General features: G+C 42.0%; 19 non-coding genes and 4 pseudogenes across 19 annotated transcripts; all 23 read left to right on the top strand.

The window, feature by feature from the left end:
• The first annotated feature begins 5,314 nt into the window (after positions 1-5,314).
• LOC142512563 (5S ribosomal RNA) lies at positions 5,315-5,416 on the top strand (annotated as a pseudogene).
• A 687-nt stretch (positions 5,417-6,103) lies between these two features.
• On the top strand, positions 6,104-6,222 carry LOC142508467 (5S ribosomal RNA). Its single transcript, XR_012806678.1, has one exon. It is a non-coding gene; the product is annotated as a 5S ribosomal RNA (ribosomal RNA).
• A 684-nt stretch (positions 6,223-6,906) lies between these two features.
• Positions 6,907-7,025, top strand: LOC142516675 (5S ribosomal RNA). Its single transcript, XR_012812458.1, has one exon. It is a non-coding gene; the product is annotated as a 5S ribosomal RNA (ribosomal RNA).
• Positions 7,026-7,705: 680 nt separating this feature from the next.
• Positions 7,706-7,824, top strand: LOC142511983 (5S ribosomal RNA; annotated as a pseudogene).
• A 623-nt stretch (positions 7,825-8,447) lies between these two features.
• On the top strand, positions 8,448-8,566 carry LOC142512179 (5S ribosomal RNA; annotated as a pseudogene).
• Positions 8,567-9,249: 683 nt separating this feature from the next.
• On the top strand, positions 9,250-9,368 carry LOC142508466 (5S ribosomal RNA). Its single transcript, XR_012806677.1, has one exon. It is a non-coding gene; the product is annotated as a 5S ribosomal RNA (ribosomal RNA).
• Positions 9,369-10,048: 680 nt separating this feature from the next.
• LOC142506851 (5S ribosomal RNA) lies at positions 10,049-10,167 on the top strand. The gene has a single exon (XR_012805126.1). It is a non-coding gene; the product is annotated as a 5S ribosomal RNA (ribosomal RNA).
• A 683-nt stretch (positions 10,168-10,850) lies between these two features.
• LOC142517406 (5S ribosomal RNA) lies at positions 10,851-10,969 on the top strand. The gene has a single exon (XR_012813154.1). It is a non-coding gene; the product is annotated as a 5S ribosomal RNA (ribosomal RNA).
• Positions 10,970-11,652: 683 nt separating this feature from the next.
• On the top strand, positions 11,653-11,770 carry LOC142515770 (5S ribosomal RNA). Its single transcript, XR_012811597.1, has one exon. It is a non-coding gene; the product is annotated as a 5S ribosomal RNA (ribosomal RNA).
• Positions 11,771-12,452: 682 nt separating this feature from the next.
• Positions 12,453-12,571, top strand: LOC142515268 (5S ribosomal RNA). Its single transcript, XR_012811123.1, has one exon. It is a non-coding gene; the product is annotated as a 5S ribosomal RNA (ribosomal RNA).
• A 675-nt stretch (positions 12,572-13,246) lies between these two features.
• LOC142513075 (5S ribosomal RNA) lies at positions 13,247-13,365 on the top strand. The gene has a single exon (XR_012809041.1). It is a non-coding gene; the product is annotated as a 5S ribosomal RNA (ribosomal RNA).
• Positions 13,366-14,047: 682 nt separating this feature from the next.
• On the top strand, positions 14,048-14,166 carry LOC142507045 (5S ribosomal RNA). The gene has a single exon (XR_012805312.1). It is a non-coding gene; the product is annotated as a 5S ribosomal RNA (ribosomal RNA).
• A 686-nt stretch (positions 14,167-14,852) lies between these two features.
• LOC142509514 (5S ribosomal RNA) lies at positions 14,853-14,970 on the top strand. The gene has a single exon (XR_012807684.1). It is a non-coding gene; the product is annotated as a 5S ribosomal RNA (ribosomal RNA).
• Positions 14,971-15,653: 683 nt separating this feature from the next.
• LOC142513399 (5S ribosomal RNA) lies at positions 15,654-15,772 on the top strand. Its single transcript, XR_012809347.1, has one exon. It is a non-coding gene; the product is annotated as a 5S ribosomal RNA (ribosomal RNA).
• A 683-nt stretch (positions 15,773-16,455) lies between these two features.
• Positions 16,456-16,573, top strand: LOC142515038 (5S ribosomal RNA). The gene has a single exon (XR_012810904.1). It is a non-coding gene; the product is annotated as a 5S ribosomal RNA (ribosomal RNA).
• Positions 16,574-17,257: 684 nt separating this feature from the next.
• Positions 17,258-17,375, top strand: LOC142508076 (5S ribosomal RNA). Its single transcript, XR_012806308.1, has one exon. It is a non-coding gene; the product is annotated as a 5S ribosomal RNA (ribosomal RNA).
• Positions 17,376-18,055: 680 nt separating this feature from the next.
• Positions 18,056-18,174, top strand: LOC142510225 (5S ribosomal RNA). Its single transcript, XR_012808350.1, has one exon. It is a non-coding gene; the product is annotated as a 5S ribosomal RNA (ribosomal RNA).
• A 682-nt stretch (positions 18,175-18,856) lies between these two features.
• Positions 18,857-18,975, top strand: LOC142515267 (5S ribosomal RNA). Its single transcript, XR_012811122.1, has one exon. It is a non-coding gene; the product is annotated as a 5S ribosomal RNA (ribosomal RNA).
• A 674-nt stretch (positions 18,976-19,649) lies between these two features.
• On the top strand, positions 19,650-19,768 carry LOC142513074 (5S ribosomal RNA). Its single transcript, XR_012809040.1, has one exon. It is a non-coding gene; the product is annotated as a 5S ribosomal RNA (ribosomal RNA).
• Positions 19,769-20,449: 681 nt separating this feature from the next.
• LOC142513889 (5S ribosomal RNA) lies at positions 20,450-20,568 on the top strand. The gene has a single exon (XR_012809812.1). It is a non-coding gene; the product is annotated as a 5S ribosomal RNA (ribosomal RNA).
• Positions 20,569-21,250: 682 nt separating this feature from the next.
• Positions 21,251-21,372, top strand: LOC142511939 (5S ribosomal RNA; annotated as a pseudogene).
• Positions 21,373-22,047: 675 nt separating this feature from the next.
• Positions 22,048-22,166, top strand: LOC142516369 (5S ribosomal RNA). Its single transcript, XR_012812167.1, has one exon. It is a non-coding gene; the product is annotated as a 5S ribosomal RNA (ribosomal RNA).
• Positions 22,167-22,761: 595 nt separating this feature from the next.
• Positions 22,762-22,880, top strand: LOC142506852 (5S ribosomal RNA). Its single transcript, XR_012805127.1, has one exon. It is a non-coding gene; the product is annotated as a 5S ribosomal RNA (ribosomal RNA).
• Positions 22,881-22,943: the final 63 nt, after the last annotated feature.

Raw genomic sequence — 22,943 nt, 5'->3', positions numbered from 1 at the left:
GATAATTTTGCTCACATGGTTTTAATTTCATCGATGCATAGGCAATTAATTGCCCTCTTGAATGAGAACACATCACAATCCTCTTTTGATGCATCATTGTAAATTGTGAAATTCTTGCCTTCTTCAGGAAGTACTAATACTAGCGTAGAAACGAGTTTCTTTTTCAAGATCTAAAAACTCTTCTCACATTCTTCGCTCTAATTGAATTTAGAGTTCTTCTGAGTGAGCTTGGTGAGCGGAAGAAAATCCTTCAACACATTTTCTTAATAGCCAAATAATCCCGAAAACTTCAAATTTCTATTCCAGTATTCGATCAAGGCCAGTCTATGATTACCTCCACCTTATTGGTGATCCACTGATATGCCCATTTCAGATATTATATGACCGAAGAATGTGACATTTTTTAATCAAAATTCACATTTCTTAAATTTAGTATTTAGTTATTTTTCTCTGAGCATCGGTGGAGCAAGACGAAGATCTTCCTTGCGGTCTTTCTCACTTGTTGAATATACAAGAATGTCTTCAATAAATGCTACCACAAACTTGCCGAGGAATTTTCTTGAACACTCTGTTCATGAGTTCTATGAATGTTGCTGGAGCATTGGTCATGCCAAAAGGTATTATCATGAACTCATAGTGTCCATACCCTTTTCTTTTTAAGGCTGTTTTAGGAATATTCTCTGCCTTGGCCTTCAATTGTGATAGTCTGATCTTAGATAGAGCTTCGAAAAGATCTTAGCTCCTTTTAACTGATAGAAAAGGTCATCTATTCTTAAAAGATGACATTTGTTCTTGATCTCATATAGTACTTTGTCGAATGACACACTATCTTGTACTTTCACCATTCTTCTGTACCAATAAGATTGAATCTCCCCAAGAAGAGGCACTTGGTCTGATTTGTTTTTGTCTAACAAATCTTGGAATCGAACTTTTATCTCCTTGAGTTCAACCGAAGTCATTTGCTAGGGTTCTTTAGATATTGGTGCAGCACGAGCTATAAAGTTACTTTCGAATTCTTTCACGATCTGAGATAATTCAAAGTAACGCTTCCAGAACTCTCGTACCACGGGAATATTTTTATATCTTGAGCTCAATTCCTTCTTTTTCTTCTCTCATTATCGCTAGTTAGACTTCTTAGCCATACTCCATGGCTTTCTAAGTTTGAGAAGCAGAAAGGAAGGATTTTTGTTCCTTATCCTTGCCATAAAATACGATTTATTCTTGGATTGGAGTTTGGCATTCTTACCTCGACCATCTAACACTGCATGATTCTTGTCCAACCAACCAATTCTCAGAATGACGTTGAAATTTACCATAGTACACTAAATAAAATCGGCACTGAATATATGCGTATCCATACTTATTGTGTTCTAAATTATCACGATTACTATCTCCAAACATAAAATCAATATAGAATCTTAGAACATAACTCCTTATCAGCCTATTGACTTAAGTCCCAATAACCTAGTTAAAATTTCTTTCAACATTGTACGGAAGAAATTAATTCCTCAAACAATTCTTCTTTTACTAAATCTGTCTTTAATCAAAACTATGAGCCTAACATGCTTTAATACAAACAAGCTTCGTTGGATGTCTTTCTCCACAAATCTTTCCCCTATTTTTCTTTTTACTATAAGAAGAGTCATAACCTATTATGCATGCTACACTTCCCTTGATGTCCACCAATATCTCATAACTCTCTTTATTTACCTAAGGTAATGACCTTAATTTCTTAACTTAAGTTATTGTTTCTTAACTTTATTAAATATTCTAAAATCTTACATATTTAAATTTATCGCTTAATAGCCCAAATTTAAATGTCCATACCGTTAATTATTGACATAAAAATCAACTTTTACATCTGAATATCAAAACTTATATAATTCTTATCTCATATTTTCATAAATAATTTATTATCCGCGAATCAAACATTTCATCTTAAGTCGGAAGAATTCCCAAATGTAAGTCAACTTATATCAGAGTATTTGTATTCCCAAAAATATAAGTCAAATTATCTTTGATAGGTATGTTCCCAAAATATATTTCAACTTATCTATGTACATTCTCAAAGAAATGTTACACTTTTTTCTTTCATATCATTTAACCATAATACCAGTCTAGCCTACTTTATCATCTCTCAACATTACTGTTCTTTTTCCACTACATCCATAGGTGCTTCTTCTTCTTCTTCCACATTTTCCACGACAAGGTGCGCAGTCTATCCATTGCACCATGAAGCTTGGCGATGTAACGTTCTTGCTTGCTAGAAAGGTCTTCATGTTGATGACGAGAACGGTTAGCAAGGTTTTTCTAAGTTTCAATCCTTACTATCAACTTTCGATTAAGGGAAACTAGTCATTCCACGTGTAGTGTTAGGGCGAGCTGGCTCTTTGCTCGATCAAGGTGATGGTTGAGATTATGTATATCAGTTTGAAGCAGATTCTTAATCTTTGTGAGTTCTTGTTTATCTTGTTTTCCTCAAGTAATGTTGACGCATGCGAAGTGCGGCTTGAGCACGAGTACAAGACCATAAATTGAGGTAAAATTTCATAATGGTATCAAAGTAAAGGATAGAAAGGTAAAAAATTTTGATTGAAACAAAGATTTCGTGGAACTTTCTATACTAGAAATTTCAGAATGATTGAAGGAAATAGATTTCGAATTTCTCAAAGAATTTTGGAAAGATTGAGAGTTTGTTTCAGAATGTACTAGGATTTTGCCAAAATTTGACTTCTTCAAATTTTGTCTGTCAAAATCCCAGCAGGATTATGAACCTGGCGGCTCTGATACCACTTAAATGTCACGCAAAGTGTCTGAAGCGCCTGTGACATCCGGCATTGTTTTAACAATTACTTTAAAATAATTAAGCCTCGTATCGAAATGCCAAAAACCAGTCTTTTTCATAAATAAAACATTGTCTTTACATTGACAATAGAATAAAAATACATCAGAGTTGCAAATGCGGAAACTGAACAAAAGGAAAATAAAGTCTTGATTTCTTGTATCTTGCTCATCAGCTACCATCCCCATAAGGCTTCTTGTTCTTCCTCATTCAGTTGGTCTTCATTTTAATCTGAAATTTGTAAGGGGTGAGTGTTTTGGGAAACACTCAGTAAGTGGGGGTCGATCGATTTCCTATGATACATATAGAACTTAATCTTTAAAACATTTCTTTAACAAACTTTCAAATCTTATCATTTTTAACTCATCATAACAGAAACAAAATAAATATGAGACAGAGGTTATCAGAAGATTCAGAGCAGTTCAGAAACAGATCAGAACAATTAAGAACAGAACAGATCGTAACAGACAGAACACTGTTACTCATCTCATTTCCATGGTCAAATTGTCCCCAATATGTTAGTCCTCTAAGAGGTGAGGCCAGAACACGGTTTTATACCCACCAATGGAGGCCAGACAGAACATGGTTTTATACCCACCAATGGGGGCCAGACAGAATTACAATTCTCGTCCCATTTCAAATCGAGTTGTAACAGTGCAACACAGAATTCAAAGTTTACAAGACAGAACGTATCAGAGTTTTCAGATATCAGAGTTTCAGACGGATTCAGCGGAACCAAAGAATTTCGAAGCATAGAAGAAAACACATAATCGATCGAAATTTTAAAAGACGGTCATCATGCTGTTTTCGAAAAAAGAGGACACACATTCATACATGTCATGACTTATATATTCAAGATTTAAAAATACAAACGAATATACATATCAAAAACCCACTTACAATACTCTCGAAGTTACGGTTCGAAATATGCAGAACTTTGGCGAACGAAACTTGTTGAATTTCGGTCAAGTGATGACCGAACCTGGAGATGATCTTCACAACGATGTGGATAGCAAATCACAGAATTGAAAAGCCGGAACAACTCCTCCTTCTTTCTTCTTGCAAGCGACAGCCGAGAGGTGGTTTTGGAGGGAAATGAGCCGATTTTTCTTGCTGATTTTTGGGTGTGATTTCTTTAGCATGTTGAGGTGGTATTTATAGGTGAAGGATGGACTTTTCCCCTCCCCATGGCCGAAATATTGGAGCCCAAGCAAGCCATCAATGTGGTCAAGGTTAACTCAAGCATCAAAGGTCACCTTGGTTTAGTAAAGAGTCCATTCTTGCACAATAAATTGGTCCAAGCCTCTTAGCTCTTCCCTTAGCTCCCTTTCTTGGTCAACTTAATAGTCATCACTTGTATAACAAGTTTGTCCAAACCTTTAGTTCTTTTAGCTCCTTCTTTGGTTAACTCAATGTTCATAAATATATCCAATCCTTTAGCTTTTCTCCTTGGTTTACTCAAGGGTAATTTCTTGCACATTAAATTTTTCCAATGCTTTAGCTCTCCTCCTAGCTCTATTTTTTTTATTCTTTTAGGACAAGAAAGAATGAGCTTCATTGAGGTAAAAGATTGAGCTCATGAGCATGGGGTTTCTTTTCCAAGAATTTTGGAGCTTCCTTGAGCTGAGGGTTTTAGCTTGTGAGGTAAGGGTTTCCTCTTCCGAGTGACGTACCCTCAATTCTCAAGATTTTACGTTGCCTCGGCTTCTTTTTGAGCTACTTACCGAGCTTTTAAGGTGCTTTGCTTTGAAAAATCCGGGTTCTCACAGAAGTCCTCGTGTTGCACCCCTTTTCGTGTTTTTCTATTTTTGATTACTTGTTGACAGACGATTTTCGGTTCAAATCATCTGAACCTCGATCGGAACCAGATAAGACATGTGAAATCAACTTAGCTCATGCACTGCCGGATTTGGACAAAATTGTAGCCTAATTTGATTGTAAATGGGCAAACGAACGAGACTCATTACTCCGCAATGAGCTGGCGAGATTTTAGCCGAATTTCTTTTCTAAGACCCTCTAATTTGCGATTTTTCGCTTTTGTTAAGCTTCCGTTTACGCGAGAAATCCGCTTGGGAAGTCCAAATTTTATTTTGGTTCCATTTTATCGTATCCCAGGCATAATAATAGCTTTAAATTCGCTATTTTCTTATTCTTATTTTCTTTTCTATTTTCTCGAATTATTTAGCGATTTTTGTTGTCTTGAGCCGGTTCTGTGCGGAAGGGTATGATGTAGATTACTCCGGAGACGGTTAACTCATTAAAAACAATTATTTTGACTGTTTTATCCATAATTTACGTAAATGGTCGCGACACGAGGACTTCCCGGGGTGGTCACCCATCCTAGCTCTGCCATCGCGCCAGAACGCTTAACTTCATGGTTCTGATTGGGCGAGAGGTGTGCCGCGTGTTGTCCATTGCCGCCCGCTCCACACGTACTCGAGGGATATAAGAATAAACATTTCACCGAATTTCGGGTGCGATCATACTAGCACTAATGCACTGGATCCCATCATAACTCCGAAGTTAAGCGTGCTTGGGCGAGACCAGTACTGGGAAGTCCTCGTGTTGCACCCCTTTTCTTTTTTTTCTATTTTTGATTGATTACTTGTTGATAGACGATTTTCGGCTCAAATCATCTAAATCTCGATCGTGACCAGATAATACATGTGAAATCAACGTAACTCGGGCACTGCCGGATTTGGACAAAATTGTAGCCTAACTTGATTGTAAACGGGCAAACGAACGAGACTCATTATTCCGCAATGAGCTGACGAGATTTTAGCCGAATTCCTTCTCTAAGACCCTCTAATTTGCGATTTTCCGCTTCTGTTAAGCTTTCGTTTCTCGAGAAATCCTCTTAGGAAGTTCAAAATTCGATTACGGTTCCATTTTATCGTATCCCAGGAATAATAATAGCTTTATATTCGCTATTTTCTTCTTCTTATTTTTTTTTCTATTTTCTGGCAACATTTAGCGATTTTTGTTGTCGTGAGCCGATTCTGCGCTGAAGGGTATGACGCAGATTACTCCGGAGACGGTTAACTAATTAAAAACAATTATTTCGTCTGTTTTAGCCATAATTTACGTAAACGGTCGCGACACGAGGACTTCCCGGGGAGGTCACCCATCCTAGCTCTGCCATCGCGCCAGAATGCTTAACTTCATGGTTCTGATTGGGCTAGAGCAGTGCCGCGTTTTGTCCATCGCCGCCCGCTCCACACGTACTCGAGGGATATAAGAATAAACATCCCACTCAATGTCGGTTGCGATCATACCAGCAATAATGCACCGTATCCCATCAGAACTCCGAAGTTAAGCGTGCTTGGGCGAGAGCAGTACTAGGATGGGTGAACCCCTAGGAAGTCCTCGTGTTGCACCCCTTTTCGTGTTTTTCTATTTTTGATTAGTTGTTGACATACGATTTTCGGTTCAAATCATTTGAATCTCGATCGGGACCAGATAAAACATGTGAAATCAACGTAGCTCGGGCACTGCCGGATTTGGACAAAATTGTAGCCTAATTTTTTTGTAAACGGGCAAACGAACGAGACTCATTACTCCGCAATGAGCTGACGAGATTTTAGACGAATTCCTTCTCTAAGATCCTCTAATTTGCGATTTTCCGCTTCTGTTAAGCTTCCGTTTCATCGAGAAATCCGCTTAGGAAATCCGAAATACGATTACGGTTCCATTTTATCATATCCCAGGCATTATAGTAGCTTTACATTCGCTATTTTCTTCTTCTTATTTTTTTTCCTATTTTCTGGGAAAAATTAGCGATTTTTATTGTCGTGAGACGGTTCTGTGCGGAAGGGTATGATGCAGATTACTCCGGAGACGATTAACTCATTAAAAACTATTATTTCGACAGTTTTAGCCACAATTTACGTAAACGGTCGCGACACGAGGACTTCCCAGGGAGGTCAACCATCCTAGCACTGCCATCGCACCAGAACGCTTAACTTCATGGTTCTGATTGGGCGAGAGCATTGCCGCGTGTTGTCCATCGACGCCCGCTCCACACGTACTCGAGGGATATAAGAATAAACATCCCACTCAATTTCGGGTGCGATCATACCCGCACTAATACACTAGATCCCATCAGAACTCCGAAGTTAAGCGTGCTTGGGCGAGAGCAGTACTAGTATGGGTGACCCCCTAGGAAGTCCTCGTGTTGCGCCCATTTTGGTTTTTTCTATTTTTGATTACCTTTTTACAGACGATTTTCGGCTCAAATCATCTGAATCTCGATCGGGACCTAATAAGACATGTGAAATCAACGTAGCTCGGGCACTGTCGGATTTGGAAAAAATTGTAGCCTAATTTGATTGTAAACGGGCAAACGAAAGAGACTCATTATTCCGAAATGAGCAGACGAGATTTTAGCCGAATTCTTTCTCTAAGACCGTCTAATTTGCGATTCCGCTTCTGTAAAGCTTCCGTTTCCACGAGAAATCCGCTTAGGAAGTTCGAAATTCGATTCCGGTTCCATTTTATCATATCCTAGGCATAATAATAGCTTTACATTCGCTATTTTCTTCTTCTTATTTTTTTTCTATTTTCTGTGAACATTTAGCGATTTTTGTTGTCGTGAGCCTGTTCTGTGCAGAAGGGTATGATGCAGATTACTTCGTAGACGGTTAACTCATTAAAAACAATTATTTCGACTGTTTTATCCCTAATTTACCTAAACGGTCGCAACACGAGGACTTCCCAGGGAGGTCACCCATCCTAGCTCTGCCATCGCGCCAGAACGCTTAATTTCATGGTTCTGATTGGGCGAAAGCAGTGCCGCGTGTTGTCCATCGCCGCCCGCTCCACACTTACTCAAGGGATATAAGAATAAACATCCCACTTAATGTCGGATACGATCATACCATCACTAATGCACCGGATCCCATCAGAACACTGAATTTAAGCGTGCTTGGACGAGAGCAGTACTAGGATGGGTGACCCCCTGGGAAATCCTCGTGTTGCTCCCATTTTCCTGTTTTTTTATTTTTGTTTACATGTGAAATCAACGTAGCTCAGGCACTGCCGGATTTGGACAAAATTGTAGGCTAATTTGATTGTAAACGGGCAAACGAACGAGACTCGTTACTCCGCAATGAGCTGGCGAGATTTTAACGGAATTCATTCTCTAAGACCCTCTAATTTGCGATTTTCCGCTTCTTTTAAGCTTCCGTTTCCTCGAGAAATCCGCTTAGGAAATTCGAAATTCAATTCATGTTCCATTTTATCGTATCTCAGGCATAATAAAAGCTTTACATTCGCTATTTTCTTCTTCTTATTTTTTTTTCTATTTTATGGAAACATTTAGCAATTTTTGTTGTCATGAGCCGGTTCTGCGCGGAAGGGTATGACGCAGATTACTCCGGAGACGGTTAACTCATTAAAACAATTATTTCGACTGTTTTAGCCATAATTTCCCTAAACGGTCGCGACACGAGGACTTCTCAGGGAGGTCACCCATCCGAGCCCGCTCCATCGCGCCAGAATGCTTAACTTCGTGGTTTTGATTGGGCGAGAGCAGTGCCCGTGTTCTCCATCGCCGCCCGCTCCACACGTACTCGCGGGATATAAGAAAAAACATCCCACTTATGTCGGATGCGATCATACCATCACTAATGCACCGGATCCCATCAGAACTCTGAAGTTAAGCGTGCTTGGACGAGAGCAGTACTAGGATGGGTGGACCCTTGGGAAATCCTCTTGTTGCTCCTGTTTTCGTGTTTTTCTATTTTTGTTTACTTGTTGACAGACGATTTTCAGCTCAAATCATCTGAATCTCGATCGGTACGAGATAAGACATGTGAAATCAACGTAGCTCGGGCACTGCCGGATTTGGATAAAATTGTAGGCAAATTTGATTGTAAACGGGCAAACGAACGAAACTCATTACTCCGCAATGAGCTAGCGAGATTTTAGCAGAATTCATTCTCTAAGACCCACTAATTTGCGATTTTCCGCTTCTGTTAAGCTTCTGTTTCCTCGAGAAATCCGCTTAGGAAGTTCGAAATTCGATTCATGTTCCATTTTATCATATCTCAGGCATAATAATAGCTTTACATTCGCTATTTTCTTCTTCTTATTTTTTTTTCTATTTTATGGAAACATTTAGCAATTTTTGTTGTCATGAGCCGGTTCTGTGCGTAAGGGTTTGACACAGATTACTCCGGAGACGGTTAACTCATTAAAACAATTATTTCGACTGTTTTAGCCATAATTTACGTAAACGGTCGCGACACGAGGACTTCCCGGGGAGGTCACCCATCCTAGCTCTGCCATCGCGCCAGAATGCTTAACTTCATGGTTCTGATTGGGCTAGAGTAGTGCCGCGTTTTGTCCATCGCCGCCCGCTCCACACGTACTCGAGGGATATAAGAATAAACATCCCACTCAATGTCGGTTGCGATCATACCAGCAATAATGCACCGTATCCCATCAGAACTCCGAAGTTAAGCGTGCTTGGGCGAGAGCAGTACTAGGATGGGTGAACCCCTAGGAAGTCCTCGTGTTGCACCCCTTTTCGTGTTTTTCTATTTTTGATTGATTACTTGTTGACAGACGATTTTCGGCTCAAATCATCTGAATCTCGATCGATACCAGATAAGACATGTGAAATCAACGTAGCTCGGGCAATGCCGGATTTGGACAAAATTTTAGCCTAATTTGATTGTAAACAGGCAAACGAATGAGACTCATTACTCCGCAGTGAGCTGGCGAGATTTTAGCAGAATTTCTTCTCTAAGACCCTCTAATTTGCGATTTTCCGCTTCTGTTAAGCTCCCGTTTCCTCGAGAAATCCGTTTAGGAAGTCTGAAATTTGATTCCGGTTCCATTTTATCGTATCCCAGGCATAATAATAGCTTTACATTTGCTATTTTCTTCTTCTTTTTTTTCTATTTTCTGGGAACATTTAGCGATTTTTTTTTTCGTGAGCCGATCTGTGCGGAAGGGTATGACGCAAATTACTCCGGAGACGGTTACCTCATTAAAAAAATATTTCGACTTTTTAGCTATAATTTACGTAAACGGTCGCGACACGAGGACTTCCCAGGGAGGTCACTCATCCTAGCTCTACAATCGCGCCAGAACGCTTAACTTCATGGTTCTGATTGGGCGAGACCAGTGCCGCGTGTTGTCCATCGCCGTCGGCGCCACACGTACTCGAGGGATATAAGAAAAAACATCCCACTCAATGTCGGGTGCGATCATACCAGCACTAATGCAGCGGATCCCATCCGAACTCCGAAGCGAAGCGTGCTTGGGCGAAAGCAGAACTAGGATGGGTGACCCCCTGGGAAGTCCTCGTGTTGCACCCTTTTTCGTGTTTTTCTATTTTTTATTATTTGTTGACAGACGATTTTTGGCTCAAATCACCTTAATCTCGATCGGGACCAGATAAGACGTGAAATAAACGTAGCTCGGGCACTGCCGGATTTGGACAAAATTGTAGACTAATTTGATTGTAAATGGGCAAACGAACGAGACTCATTACTCCGCAATGAGTTAATGAGATTTTAGCCGAATTCCTTCCCTAAGACCCTCTAATTTGCGATTTTCCGCTTCTGTTAAGCTTCCGTTTCCTTGAGAAATATGTTTAGGAAGTCCGAAATTCTATTCCGGTTCCATTTTATCGTATCACAGGCATAATAATAGCTTTGCATTCGCTATTTTCTTCTTCTTATTTTTTTTTTCTATTTTCTTGGAACATTTATCGATTTTTGTTGTCGTGAACCGGTTCTTTGCGGAAGGGTATGACGCAGATTACTCCGGAGACGATTAACTGATTAAAAACAATTATTTCAAATTTTTTAGCTATAATTTACGTAAACGGTCGCGACACGAGGACTTCCCAGGGAGGTCACCCATCCTAGCTCTGCCATCGGGCCAGAACGTTTAACTTCATGGTTCTGATTTGGTGAGAGCAGTGCCGCGTGTTGTCCATCGTCGCCCGCGCCACACTTACTCGAGGGATATAAGAATAAACATCCCACTCAATGTCGAGTGTGATCATACCAGCACTAATGCACCGGATCCCATCTGAACTCCGAAGTTAAGCAAGCTTGGACGAGACCAGTACTAGGATGGGTGACCCCTTGGGAAGTCCTCGTGTTGCACCCCTTTTCGTGTTTTTCTATTTTTGATTACTTGTTGACAGACGATTTTCGGCTCAAATCATCTGAATCTCGATCGGGACCAGATAAGACATGTGAAATCAACGTAGCTCGGGCACTGTCGGATTTGGACAAAATTGTAGGCTAATTTGAATGTAAACGGGCAAACGAACGAGACACATTACTCCGCAACGAGGTGGTGAGATTTTAGCCGAATTCCTTCTCTAAGACCCTCTAATTTGCGATTTTCAGCTTCTGCTGAGCTTCCGTTTCCTCGAAAAATCCGCTTAGGAAGTCCGGAATTCGATTCAAGTTCCATTTTATCGTATCCCAGGCATAATAATAGCTTTACATTCGCTATTTTCTTCTTCTAATTTTTTTTTCTATTTTTGGGAACATTTAGCGATTTTTTTTGTCGTGAGCCGGTTCTGTGCGGAAAGGAATCACGCAGATTACTCTGGAGACGGTTAAATAATTAAAAACAATTATTTCTACTGTTTTAGCCATTATTTACGTAAACGGTCGCGACACGAGGACTGCCCAGGGAGGTCACCCATCCTCGCTCTGCCATCGCGCCAGAACGCTTAACTTCGTGGTTCTGATTGGGCGAGAGCAGTGCCGCGTGTTGTCCATCGCCGCCCGCTCCACAGCTACTCGAGGGATATAAGATTAAACATCCCACTCAATGTCGGGTGCGATCATACCAGCACTAATGCACCGGATCCCATCAGAACTCCGAAGTTAAGCGTGTTTGGGCGAGATCAGTACTAGGATGGGTGACCCCTGGGAAGTCCTCATGTTGCACCCCTTTTCATGTTTTTCTATTTTTGATTATTTGTTGACACACGATTTTCGGCTCAAATCATCTGAACGTCGATCGGGACCAGATAGGACATGTGAAATCAACGTAGCTCGAGCACTGTCGGATTTGGACAAAATTGTAGCCTAATTTGATTGTAAACGGGGAAACGAACGAGACTCATTACTCCGCAACGAGGTGACGAGATTTTAGCCGAATTCCTTCTCTAAGACCCTCTAATTTAAGATTTTCAGCTTCTGTTAAGCTTCCGTTTCCTTGAGAAATCCGCTTAGGAAGTTCGAAATTCGATTCCGCCTTCATTTTATCGTATCCCAGGCATAATAATAGCTTTACATTCGCTATTTTCTTCTTCTTATTTTTTTCTCTCTTTTATGGGAACATTAAGCGATTTTTGTTGTCGTGAGCCGGTTCTGTGCGGAAGGGTATGACAGAGATTACTCCGGAGACGGTTAGTTCATTAAAAACAATTATTTCGACTGTTTTAACCATAATTTACGTAAACGATCGCGACACGACAACTTCCCAAGGTGGTCACCCATCCTAGCTCTGCCATCGCGCTAGAACGTTTAACTTCATGGTTTTGATTGGGCGAGAGCAGTGCCGCGTGTTTTCCATCGTCGACCGCTCCACACGTACTCGAGGGATATAAGAATAAACATCACTCAATGTTGGGAGCGATCATACCAGCACTAATGCACCGGATCCCATCAGAACTCCGAAGTTAAGCGTGCTTGGGCGAGACCAGTATTAAGATGGGTGACCCCCTGGGAAGTCCTCGTGTTGCACCATTTTTCGTGTTTTTTATTTTTGATTAGTTGTTGACAGACGATTTTTGGCTCAAATTATCTGAATTTGGATCGGGACCAGATAAGACGTGAAATCAACGTAGCTCGGGCACTGCCGAATTTGGACAAAATTGTAGCCTGATTTGATTGTAAACGGGTAAACGAACGAGACTCATTACTCCGCAACGAGGTGGCGAGATTTGAGCCGAATTCCTTCTCTAAGACCCTCTAATTTGCGATTTTCCGATTCTGTTAAGCTTTCATTTTCCGCGAGAAATCCGGTTAGGAAGTTCGAAATTCGATTCCGGTTCCATTTTATCGTATCTCAGGCATAATAATAGCTTTACATTCGCTATTTTCTTCTTCTTATTATTTTTTTTATTTTCTGGGAACATTTAGCGATTTTTTTTGTCGTGAGCCGGTTCTATGCGAAAGGGTATGACACAAATTACTCTGGAGACGGTTAACTCATTAAAAACAATAATTTCGACTGTTTTAGCCATAATTTACGGTCGTGACATGAGGACTTCCCAGGGAGGTCACCCATCCTAGCTCTGCCATCGCGCCAGAACGCTTAACTTCATGGTTTTGATTGGGCGAGAGCAGTGCCCGTGTTGTCCATCGCCGCCCGCTCTACACGTACTCGAGGGATATAAGAATAAAAATCCCACTCAATGTCGGGTGCGATCATACCGGCACTAATGCACCGGATCCCATCAGAACTCCGAAGTTAAGCGTGCTTGGGCGAGAGCAGTACTAGGATTGGTGACCCCCTGGGAAGTCCTCGTGTTGCACCCCTTTCCGTGTTTTTCTATTTTTGATTACTTGTTCACAGACGAATTTAGGATCAAATCATCTGAATGTCGATAGGGACCAGATAAGACATGTGAAATCAACGTAGCTCGGGCACTGTAGGATTTGGACAAAATTGTCGGCTAATTTGATTGTAAACGGGCAAACGAATAAGACTCATTACTCCGCAACGAGGTGGCGAGATTTTAGCCGAATTCCTTCTCTAAGACCCTCTAATTTGTGATTCTCTGCTTTTGTTAAGCTTCCGTTTCCTCGAGAAATCCGTTTAGAAAATCCGAAATTCGATTCTGGTTCCATTTTATCGTATCCCAGGCATAATAATAGCTTAACATTCGCTATTTTCTTTTTCTTTTTTCTTTCTATTTTTTGTGAATATTTAGCGATTTTTGTTGTCGTGAGCCAGTTCTGTGCGGAAGGGTATGACGGAGATTACTCCGGAGACGGTTAGTTCATTAAAAACAATTATTTCGACTGTTTTAGCCATACTTTACGTAAACGGTAGCGACACAAGGACTGCCCAGGGAGGTCACCCATCCTAGATCTGCCATCGCGCCAGAACGCTTAACTTCATGGTTCTGATTGTCCAAGAGCAGTGCCGCATGTTTTCCATCGCCGCCCGCTCCAAACGTACTCGAGGGATATAAGAATAAACATCTCACTCAATGTCGGGTGCGATCACACCAGCACTAATGCACCAGATCCCATTAGAACTCCGAAGTAAAGCTTGCTTGGGCGAGAGCAGTACTAGGATGGGTGACCCCTAGTGAAGTCCTCGTGTTGCACCCCTTTTCGTGTTTTTCTATTTTTGATTACTTGTTGACAGACGATTTTCGGCTCAAATCATCTGAATTTCGATCGGGACCAGATAAGACATGTGAAATCAACGTAGCTCGAGCACTGCCGGATTTGGAGAAAATTGTAGCCTAATTTGATTGTAAACGGGCAAACGAACGAGACTCATTACTACGCAATGAGCTGGCGAGATTTTAGCCGAATTCCTTCTCTAAGACCCTCTAATTTGCGATTTTTCGCTTCTGTTAAGCTTCCGTTTCCTCGAGAAATCCGCTTAGAAAGTCCGAAATTCGATTCCGGTTCCATTTTATCGTATCCCAGGCATAATAATAGCTTTACATTCGCTATTTTCTTCTTTTTATTTTTTTTTTACTATTTTCTTGGAACATTTAGCGAATTTTGTTGTCGTGAGCCAAATCTGTGCGGAAGGGTATGACGCAGATTACTCCGGAGATGGTTAACTCATTAAAAACTATTATTTCAACTGCTTTATAAATAATTTACGTAAACGGTCGCGACACGAAGACTTCCCAGGGAGGTCACCCATCCTAGCTCTTCCATCGCGCCAGAACGCTTAACTTCATGGTTCTTATTGGGCGAGAGCAGTGCCGCGTGTTGTCCATCGCGGACCGCTCTACACGTACTCGAGGGATATAAGAATAAACATCCCACGCAATGTCGGGTGAGATCATACCAGCACTAATGCACCGGATCCCATCAGAACTCCGAAGTTAAGCGCGCTTGGGCGAGAGCAGTAATAGGATGGTTGACCCCTGGGAAGTCTTCGTGTTGCACCCCTTTTCGTGTTTTTCTATTTTTGATTACTTGTTGACATAAGAATTTCGGCTCAAATCATCTGAATCTCGATCGGTACCAGATAAGACGTGTGAAATCAACGTAGCTCGGGCACTGCCGGATTTGGAAAAAATTGTAAGTTAAATTGATTGTAAACGGGCAAACGAACGAGACTCATTGCTCCGCAATGAGCTGGCGAGATTTTAGCCGAATTCCTTGTCTAAGACCCTCTAATTTGCGATTTTCCGCTTCTTTTAAGCTTCTGTTTCCTCGAAAAATCCGCTTAGTAAGTCCGAAATTCGATTCCGGTTCCATTTTATCGTATGCCAGGCGTAATAATAGCTTTACATTCGCTATTTTCTTCTTCTTATTTTTTTTCTATTTTCAGGGAATATTTAGCGATTTTTGTTGTCGTGAACCGCTTCTGTGCGGAAGGGTATGATGCAGATTACTCTGGAGACAGTTAATTCATTAAAAACAATTATTTCGACAGTTTTATCCATACTTTATGTAAATGGTCGCGACACGAGGACTTCCAAGGGAGGTCACCCATCCTAGCTCTGCCATCGTGCCAGAACGCTTAACTTCATGGTTCTAATTGGGCGAGAGCAGTGCCGCGTGTTGTCCATCGCCGCCCGCTCTACACGTACTCGAGGGATATAAGAATAAACATCCCACTCAATGTCGGGTGCGATCATACCAGCACTAATGCACCGGATCTCATCAGAACTCCGAAGTTAAGCGTGCTTGGGCGAGAGCAGTACTCGGTTGGGTGACCCCCTAGGAAGTCCTCGTGTTGCACCCCTTTTCGTGTTTTTCTATTTTTGATTACTTGTTGATAGACGATTTTCGGCTCAAATCATCTGAATCTCGATCGGGACCAGATAAGACATGTGAAATCAACGTAGCTCGGGCACTGTCGGATTTGGACAAAATTGTAGGCTAATTTGATTGTAAACGGGCAAACGAACGAGACACATTACTCCGCAACGAGGTGGTGAGATTTTAGCCGAATTCCTTCTCTAAGACCCTCTAATTTGCGATTTTCAGCTTCTGTTGAGCTTCCGTTTCCTCGAAAAATCCGCTTAGGAAGTCCGGAATTCGATTCAAGTTCCATTTTATCGTATCCCAGGCATAATAATAGCTTTACATTCGCTATTTTCTTCTTCTAATTTTTTTTTCTATTTTTGGGAACATTTAGCGATTTTTTTTCTCGTGAGCCGGTTCTGTGCGGAAAGGAATGACGCAGATTACTCTGGAGACGGTTAAATCATTAAAAACAATTATTTCTACTGTTTTAGCCATTATTTACGTAAACGGTCGCGACACGAGGACTGCCCAGGGAGGTCACCCATCCTCGCTCTCCCATCGCGCCAGAACGCTTAACTTCGTGGTTCTGATTGGGCGAGAGCAGTGCCGCGTGTTGTCCATCGCCGCCCGCTCCACAGCTACTCGAAGGATATAAGATTAAACATCCCACTCAATGTCGGGTGCGATCATTCCAGCACTAATGCACCGGATCCCATCAGAACTCCGAAGTTAAGCGTGTTTGGGCGAGACCAGTACTAGGATGGGTGACCCCTGGGAAGTCCTCGTGTTGCACCCCTTTTCATGTTTTTCTATTTTTGATTACTTGTTGACACACGATTTTCGGCTCAAATCATCTGAATGTCGATCGGGACCAGATAGGACATGTGAAATCAACGTAGCTCGAGCACTGTCGGATTTGGACAAAATTGTAGCCTAATTTGATTGTGAACGGGGAAACGAACGAGACTCATTACTCCGCAACGAGGTGACGAGATTTTAGCCGAATTCCTTCTCTAAGACCCTCTAATTTAAGATTTTCAGCTTCTGTTAAGCTTCCGTTTCCTCGAGAAATCCGCTTAGGAAGTTCGAAATTCGATTCCGCCTTCATTTTATCGTATCCCAGGCATAATAATAGCTTTACATTCGCTATTTTCTTCTTCTTATTTTTTTCTCTCTTTTATGGGAACATTTAGCGATTTTTGTTGTCATGAGCCGGTTCTGTGCGGAAGGGTATGACGAAGATTACTCCGGAGACAGTTAGTTCATAAAAAATAATTATTTCGACTGTTTTTGCCATAATTTACGTAAACGATCGCGACACGAAGACTTCCCAATAAGGTCACCCATCCTAGCTTTGCCATCGCGCCAGAACGCTTAACTTCATGGTTCTGATTGGGCGAGAGCAGTGCCGCGTGTTGTCCATCGCTGCCCGCTCCACACGTACTCGAGGGATAGAAGAATAAACATCCCACTCAATGTCGGGTGCGATCATACCAGCACTAATGCACCGATCCCATCAGAACTCCGAAGTTAAGAGTGCTTGGGCGAGAGCAGTACTAGGATGAATGACCCCCTGGGAAGTCCTCGGGTTGCACCCCTTTTCGTGTTTTTTATTTTTGATTACTTGTTGACAGACAATTTTCGGCTCAAATCAACTGAATTTCGATCGGGACCAGATAAGACATGTGAAATCAACGTAGCTCGGGCACTGCCGGATTTGGACAAAATTGTAGCCTAATTTGATTGTAAACGGGCAAACGAACGAGACTCATTACTCCGCAACGAGGTGGCGAGATTTTAGCCGAATTCCTTCTCTAAGACCCTCTAATTTTCTATTTTCCGCTTCTGTTAAGCTTTCGTTTCCTCGAGAAATCCGCTTAGGAAGTTCGAAATTCGATTCAGGTTCCATTTTATCGTATCCCAGGCATAACAATAGCTTTACATTCGCTATTTTATTCTTCTTATTTTTTTTCTATTTTCTGGGAACATTTAGCGATTTTTTTTGTCGTGAACCGGTTCTGTGCGGAAGGGTATGACGCAGATTACTCCGGAGACGGTTAAATCATTAAAACAATTATTTCGATTGTTTTATCCATAATTTACGTAAACGGTCGCGACACGAGGACTGCCAGGGAGGTCACCCATCCTAGCTCTGCCATCGCGCCAGAACGCTTAACTTCAGGGTTCTGATTGGGCTTGAGCAATGCCGAGTGTTGTCCATCGCCACCCGCTCCACACGTACTCGAGGGATATAAGAATTAACATCCCACTCAATGTCGGGTGCGATCATACTAGCACTAATGCACCGGATCCCATCCGAACTCCGAAGTTAAGCGTGCTTGGGCGAGAGCAGTACTAGGATGGGTGACCCCCTGGGAAGTCCCTGTGTTGCACCCCTTTTCGTGTTTTTCTATTTTTTATTACTTGTTGACAGACGATTTTCGGCTCAAATCATCTGAATATCGATCGGGATCCGATAAGACATGTGAAATCAACGTAGCTCGGGTACTGCCGGATTTGGACAAAATTGTAGGCGAATTTGATTGTAAACGGTCAAACGAACGAGACTCATTACTCCGCAACGAGCTGACGAGATTTTAGCCGAATTACTTCTCTAAGACCCTCTAATTTGCGATTTTCCGCTTCTGTTAAGCTTTTGTTTCCTCGAGAAATCCGTTTAGGAAGTCCGAAATTCGATTCCGGTTCCATTTTATCGTATCCCAGGCATAATAATAGATTTACATTCGCTATTTTCTTCTTCTTATTTTTTTTTCTATTTTTTGGGAACATTAAGCGATTTTTGTTGTCGTGAGCCGGTTCTGTGCGGAAGGGTATGACAGAGATTACTCCGGAGACGGTTAGTTCATTAAAAACAATTATTTCGACTGTTTTAACCATAACTTACGTAAACGATCGCGACACGACAACTTCCCAAGGTGGTCACCCATCCTAGCTCTGCCATCGCGCTAGAACGTTTAACTTCATGGTTTTGATTGGGCGAGAGCAGTGCCGCGTGTTTTCCATCGTCGACCGCTCCACACGTACTCGAGGGATATAAGAATAAACATCACTCAATGTTGGGAGCGATCATACCAGCACTAATGCACCGGATCCCATCAGAACTCCGAAGTTAAGCGTGCTTGGGCGAGACCAGTATTAAGATGGGTGACCCCCTGGGAAGTCCTCGTGTTGCACCATTTTTCGTGTTTTCTATTTTTGATTAGTTGTTGACAGACGATTTTTGGCTCAAATTATCTGAATTTGGATCGGGACCAGATAAGACGTGAAATCAACGTAGCTCGGGCACTGCCGAATTTGGACAAAATTGTAGCCTGATTTGATTGTAAACGGGTAAACGAACGAGACTCATTACTCCGCAACGAGGTGGCGAGATTTGAGCCGAATTCCTTCTCTAAGACCCTCTAATTTGCGATTTTCCGATTCTGTTAAGCTTTCATTTTCCGCGAGAAATCCGGTTAGGAAGTTCGAAATTCGATTCCGGTTCCATTTTATCGTATCTCAGGCATAATAATAGCTTTACATTCGCTATTTTCTTCTTCTTATTTTTTTTTTATTTTCTGGGAACATTTAGCGATTTTTTTTGTCGTGAGCCGGTTCTATGCGAAAGGGTATGACACAGATTACTCTGGAGACGGTTAACTCATTAAAAACAATAATTTCGACTGTTTTAGCCATAATTTACGGTCGTGACATGAGGACTTCCCAGGGAGGTCACCCATCCTAGCTCTGCCATCGCGCCAGAACGCTTAACTTCATGGTTTTGATTGGGCGAGAGCAGTGCCCGTGTTGTCCATCGCCGCCCGCTCTACACGTACTCGAGGGATATAAGAATAAAAATCCCACTCAATGTCGGGTGCGATCATACCGGCACTAATGCACCGGATCCCATCAGAACTCCGAAGTTAAGCGTGCTTGGGCGAGAGCAGTACTAGGATTGGTGACCCCCTGGGAAGTCCTCGTGTTGCACCCCTTTTCGTGTTTTTCTATTTTTGATTACTTGTTCACAGACGAATTTAGGATCAAATCATCTGAATGTCGATCGGGACCAGATAAGACATGTGAAATCAACGTAGCTCGGGCACTGTAGGATTTGGACAAAATTGTCGGCTAATTTGATTGTAAACGGGCAAACGAATAAGACTCATTACTCCGCAACGAGGTGGCGAGATTTTAGCCGAATTCCTTCTCTAAGACCCTCTAATTTGCGATTCTCTGCTTTTGTTAAGCTTCCGTTTCCTCGAGAAATCCGTTTAGAAAATCCGAAATTCGATTCTGGTTCCATTTTATCGTATCCCAGGCATAATAATAGCTTAACATTCGCTATTTTCTTTTTCTTTTTTTTTCTATTTTTTGTGAATATTTAGCGATTTTTGTTGTCGTGAGCCAGTTCTGTGCGGAAGGGTATGACGGAGATTACTCCGGAGACGGTTAGTTCATTAAAAACAATTATTTCGACAGTTTTATCCATACTTTATGTAAATGGTCGCGACACGAGGACTTCCAAGGGAGGTCACCCATCCTAGCTCTGCCATCGTGCCAGAACGCTTAACTTCATGGTTCTAATTGGGCGAGAGCAGTGCCGCGTGTTGTCCATCGCCGCCCGCTCTACACGTACTCGAGGGATATAAGAATAAACATCCCACTCAATGTCGGGTGCGATCATACCAGCACTAATGCACCGGATCTCATCAGAACTCCGAAGTTAAGCGTGCTTGGGCGAGAGCAGTACTCGGTTGGGTGACCCCCTAGGAAGTCCTTGTGTTGCACCCCTTTTCGTGTTTTTCTATTTTTTATTACTTGTTGACAGAAGATTTTCCGCTCAAATCATCTGAATCTCGATCGTGACCAGATAAGACATGGGAAATAAACGTAGCTCGGGCACTGCCGGATTTGGGCAAAATTGAAGGTTAATTTGATTGTAAACGGGTAAACGAACGAGACTTATTACTCCGCCACGAGGTGCCGAGATTTTAGCCGAATACCTTCTCTAAGACCCTCTAATTTGCATTTTTCCGTTTCTTTTAAACTTTCGTTTCCTCGAGAAATCTTTATAGAAAGTCTGAAATTCGATTCCGGTTCCATTTTATCGTATCTCAGGCATAATAATAGCTTTACATTCGCTATTTTCTTCTTCTTATTTTTTTTTCTATTTTCTGGTAACATTTATCAATTTTTTTGTCGTGATCCGGTTCGTGCGGAATGGTATGACGCAGATTACTCCGGAGACGGTTAACTCATTAAAAACAATTATTTCGACTGTTTTAGCCATAATTTATGTAAACGGTCGCGACAAGAGGACTTCCCAAGGAGGTCACCCATCCTAGCTCCGCCATCGCTCCAGAACGCTTAACTTCATGGTTCTGATTGGGCGAGAGCAGTGCCGCGTGTTGTCCGTCGCAGCCCGCTCCACATGTACTCGAGGGATATAAGAATAAACATCCCACTCAATGTCGTGTCCGATCATATCAGCACTAATGCACTGGATCCCATCTGAACTCCGAAGTTAAGCGTGCTTGTGCGATAGCAGTACTAGGATGGGTGACCCACTGGGGGGAAGTCCTCGTGTTGCACCTCTTCTCGTGTTTTTCTATTTTTGATTACTTGTTGACAGACGATTTTTGGCTCAAATCATCTGAATCTCGATCGTGACCAGATAAGACATGTGAATTAAACGTAGTTCGGGCACTACCGGATTGTAGGCTAATTTGATTGTAAACGGGCAAACGAACGAGACTCATTACTCCGCAATGAGCTGGCAAGATTTTAGCCGAATGCCTTCTATAAGACCCTCTAATTTGCGATTTTCCGTTTCTTTTAAGATTCCGTTTCCTCGAGAAATCTTCTTAGGAAGTCCGAGATTCGATTCCGGTTCCATTTTACCGTATACCCACGCATAATAATATCTTTACATTCGTTATTTTCTTATTCTTAATTTTTTTTTCTGTTTTCTAGAAACATTTAGCGATTTTTGTCGTCGTGAGCTGGTTCTGGGCGGAAGGGTATGACGCAGATTATTCCGGAGACGGTTAACTCATTAAAAACAATTATTTCGACTGTTTTAGCCATAATTTACGTAAACGGTCGCGACACGAGGATTGCCCACGGAGGTCACCCATCCTAGCTCTGCCATCGCTCCAGAACGTTTAACTTCATGGTTCTGATTGGGCGAGAGCAGTGCCGCGTGTTGTCTATCCCCGCCCGCGCCACACGTACTCGAGGGATATAAGAATAAACATCCCACTCAATGTCGGGTGCGATCATACTAGCACTAATGCACCGGATCCCATCAAAACTCCGAAGTTAAGCGTGCTTGGGCGAGAGCAGTACTAGGATGAGTGACCCCTTGGGAAGTCCTCGTGTTGCATCCCTTTTTGTGTTTTTCTATTTTTGATTACTTGTTGACAGACGATTTTCGGCTCAAATCATCTGAATCTCGATCGAGACCAGATAAGACATGTGAAATCAACGTAGCTCGGGAACTGCCGTATTTTGACAAAATTGTAGCCTAATTTGATTGTAAACGGGCAAACGAACGAGACTCATTACTCCGCAATGAGCTGGAAAGATTTTAGCCGAATTCCTTCTCTAAGACTCTCTAATTTGCGATTTTCCGCTTCTGTTAAGCTTCCGTTTCCTCGAGAAATCCGCTTAGGAAGTTCGAAATTCGATTCATGTTCCATTTTATCGTATCTCAGGCATAATAATAACTTTACATTCGCTATTTTCTTCTTCTTATTTTTTTTCTATTTTCTGGGAACATTTAGCAATTTTTATTGTCGTGAGCCGGTTCTGTGCGGAAGAGTATGACGCAGATTACTCCGGAGACGGTTAACTTATTAAAAACAATTATTTCGAACTTAACTTCATGGTTCTGATTGGGCGAGAGCAGTGCCGCGTGTTGTCCATCGCCGCCTGCTCCACACATACTCGAGGAATATAAGAATAAAAATCCTACTCAATGTCGGGTGCGATCATACCAGCACTAATGCACCGGATCCCATCAAGACTCCGAAGTTAAGCGTGCTTGGACGAGAGCAGCACTAAGATGGGTGACCTCCTAGGAAGTTCTCGTGTTGCACCCTTTTGCGTGTTTTTCTATTTTTGATTACTTGTTGACAAACGATTTTTGGTTCAAATCATCTGAA

This window comes from Primulina tabacum, chromosome 10 (assembly GCF_025594145.1).
Source record: "Primulina tabacum isolate GXHZ01 chromosome 10, ASM2559414v2, whole genome shotgun sequence".
Taxonomy (NCBI): domain Eukaryota; kingdom Viridiplantae; phylum Streptophyta; class Magnoliopsida; order Lamiales; family Gesneriaceae; genus Primulina; species Primulina tabacum.
The sequence above is the reverse complement of the archived record's forward strand: the minus strand, read 5'-3'. Positions and strand labels throughout refer to the sequence as shown.